This window comes from Piliocolobus tephrosceles, chromosome 1, assembly GCF_002776525.5.
Source record: "Piliocolobus tephrosceles isolate RC106 chromosome 1, ASM277652v3, whole genome shotgun sequence".
NCBI lineage: Eukaryota > Metazoa > Chordata > Mammalia > Primates > Cercopithecidae > Piliocolobus > Piliocolobus tephrosceles.
The window spans coordinates 198,697,914-198,701,414 of NC_045434.1; the positions used below are offsets into that span (position 1 = coordinate 198,697,914).

At 45.3% G+C, this 3,501-nt stretch overlaps 1 non-coding gene across 1 annotated transcript; it reads right to left on the reverse strand.

The window, feature by feature from the left end:
- Positions 1 to 2,444: 2,444 nt before the first annotated feature.
- Positions 2,445 to 2,592, reverse strand: LOC111547827. The gene has a single exon (XR_002733248.1). It is a non-coding gene; the product is annotated as a U4 spliceosomal RNA (small nuclear RNA).
- Between the last annotated feature and the right edge of the window lie 909 nt (positions 2,593 to 3,501).

Here is a 3,501-nt window from a genome sequence, read left to right on the forward strand (position 1 = left end):
CCTTCCTTCCTTCCTTCCTTCCTTCCTTCCTTCCTTCCTTCCTTCCTCTTTCTCTCTCTCTTTCTTTCTGTCTCTCTCTCTCTTTCTTTCTTTCAAGACGGAGTTGTTGTGCCCTGAGTTCCGAGACCCCCCTCAAAGACGACCACCAGAAACCGAAGTCAAAGCCAAGCGGCCAGGATCACTTTATTGCAGGTTCGAACCCGGACCTCTCTCCATACAGGCGTAGTCAGGAGGGCAAGAGAGAGGTCTCAAGCACAGCTCAAGCCTACTTTTTATAGTAAGGCACAAACAGGTTACAGAAGATTAGAGCATTTTTGCAGTTACAAGATTGGGATTGGTTGACATTTTGAAATTTGAACATTTGGCAGTTTCTGGTTGGCTCCCGCCCTTTTTTAAACCACAAACGTCTAGGGTTTTTTTTTTTTTTTTTTTTTTAGACAAACTGCTTGCTTAACCATGGGTGGGAGGGGGGTGGTTTCGATTGAGCAAGCAGGGGGTACGTGACTGGGGGCTGCAAGCACCGGTAATCAGAACAGAACAGGACAGGGACTTTCACAACGCTTGTCCATACAATCTCTGGAATTTATAGATAACATAACCGGTTAGGTCAGGGGTCCATCTTTAACCAGGCTCAGGGTGCCGCCCGGGCTGTCTGCCTGTGGATTTCATTTCTGCCTTTTAGTCTTTTCAGAGTCTCGCTCTGTTACCCAGGCTGGGGTGCAATGGCATTGATCTCGGCTCACTACAACCTCTGCCTCCCAGGTTCAAGCAGTCCTGCCTCAGCCCCCCAGTAGCTGGCATTACAGGCATGCACCACCATGCCTGGCAAATTTTTGTATTTTTAGTAGCGACGGGGTTTTACCATGTTGGCCACGCTGGTCTCAAACTCCTGACCTCAGGTGATCCACTCGCCTCAGGCTCCCCAAAGTGCTGGGATTACAGGTGTGAGCCACTGCATTACTACCATTTTCACTGGAGCCAGCGCCATCACCATCAGTTACCTCTGCTGGCCAAAGATGCCACCAGAATCCAAAAGCAGGAAGAGAGTCAATTCCTCCTGTCCTCCAGTATCACACCAATGCCTTTCATCATGAGAACATAAACAGAAGCCAGTTAAGGAAGCCTAGAAAATACAGTTCGTCACTCTCTGAAATGTCTACCAGAGTGCAGAAGGGCAGATGAGAGCAACAGCACAAGCTATTGGCTATCCAGCATATTTTGTCACTCTACCTACATTTAACTTTTTCTTTTTCTTTATTTTTTCAGATAGAGTCTCACTCTGTTGCCCAGGCTAGAGTGCATGGCAGTGGCACAATCATGGGTCACAGAAGGCTTGACTTCTCAGGCTCAGGCAATCCTCCTACCTCAGCCTCCTGAGTAGATGAGACTACAGGTCACTCACTATGTTGCTCAGGCTAGTCTTGAACTTCCTAGCTCAAGGGATCTGCCTGCCTCAGCCTCCTAAAGTGCCAGGATTACAGGCATGAGTCACCGCTCCCAGCCTATATTTAACATTCATACAACAATTAAAACTACTTCATGCTCTTCTCCTTGAGTATGCAAATTATCTCTCCCACAAAGACCCATTCTCTCTTCCTCAAAAATGTGAGATATAAAATCTACCTCTGGTCGGGCACAGTGGCTCACACCTGTAATTCCAACACTTTGGGAGGCTAAGGCTGGTGGATCATCTGAGGTCAGGAGTTCAAGACCATCCTGGCCAACATGGTGAAACCCTGCCTCTATTAAAAATACAAAAAAAGAAAAAAAAATTAGCCAAGTGTGGTGGCGGGCACCCGTAATCCTGGCTACTCAGGAGGCTGAAAAAGGAGAATCGCTTGAACCCGGCAGGCAGAGGTTGCAGTGAGCTGAGATGGCGCCACTGCACTCCAGCCTGGGTGACAGAGTGAGACTCCATCTCAAAATAAATAAATTAATTTAATTTAATTCAATTTAATGCACCTCTAAATTTATCTCTGAGTGATGCTAAATCATCTTTTAGCCCAATCACAATCCCATCTGGATATTCAATAACTCAAAGACTAAGTTGAAGTTAGTTACCAACACTTCCTCATCCTATAGCGTTGTTGTCCATAAACCTTTTAGGGCTCCCTATTTATCTTCAGATTATATACAGTCAAAATCCATCTGGGTGCAGTGGCTCATGCCTGTAATCCCAGCATTTTGGGAGACCACGGTGAAAGGATTGCCTGAGCCCAGGAATTCAAGAGTAGCCTGGGCAACATAGTGAGTTCTTTTAAAATTAGCTGGGCATAGTGGCGCTATGAATAGAACTATTCATAGCGGCGCTAAGCATAGAACTGTAGTTCCAGCTTCTCAGGAGGCTGAAGCAGAAGGATCACTTGAACCCAGAACTTCAAGGCTACAGCGAACTATGACTGCACCACTGTACTTCAGTCTCTGTGACAGAGTGAGATCCCATCTTAAATAAATAAATAAATAAAGTCTCCCACATTTGGGGTTTAAGGACCTATCAAGCTAGACCAAAGTCCTTTTTTTTTCTTCCCCAATTAGCAACAATCGCACCTCAGATAAACCTCATTGGCTACGATATTGCCACCGCACAAAGCTCAATTTCCCTTTTATAACTTCTCACTACTGATTAGATTGATCCATATTTCATTTCCCAAACACACCTTGTATATTTTTCCCTATAAGCTTTCAAGCTTGTCATTACTCCCACCCAAAATACTTTCCCCATTCTCCTTTTCTTTTCTACCTCCTCTGCTCCAAACGTACCAATTTTTCAAGGTATGGCTCAGGTTCAAAATCTGCACACAGTTCTCTTCCAAAGGCACCCCCTCGGGTTTGATTCTTCCTGGCTTTCCCACAGCACCTAGTGGCACAATGCCTCCCACATATCCACTTACTGACAAATACCTGACTGTGGAGGATAGGGAAAAGGCAATGCATAGCTGGCTATTAATTTAAAACCCAAGGTACTTAATGCCCAACATCAGCTTCCCGTAGCCTCCCATCGTCCCTACTCAGGCTCTGTTTGATTCTGAATTAAAATCTGAAGCAGTACATCAATTCACCACAGCAAACTTCAAAGGAGTTCAGCTGGTCTCCAGAGACACTGTTCTCAGATTACTACCAAGCTAGCAACCTGGTTGAGGTCATTAGCAAACCACATCGCTTGCCAGCTAACATCAAGTCGAAGACAGAGGCAAACAAAAAGCTTTCAAAGGGGCAATGTTCAACAGGAATTGTTCACGCTGAGAAGATGTGCAGGACACTGAAGAGCAAAGACCCAGAACTCATCACATTCCTGCTTAGCCATCCTGGGTTTGTTCCTGACAAAGGCTAGAAGATGCAAAGCCATTGCAAGTCTTCCTTCTCTCTAGGGGTTTTCAGATGTGATTTGGAATGCTAATTCCTACCAACAATGAAATTGTGCATAAACACAAAAGGCAATTAGCAAAGAGCCTAGAGACATAGTTCTTGTCCCACTTCTGCCCTGGATGAACCTTGTATTTT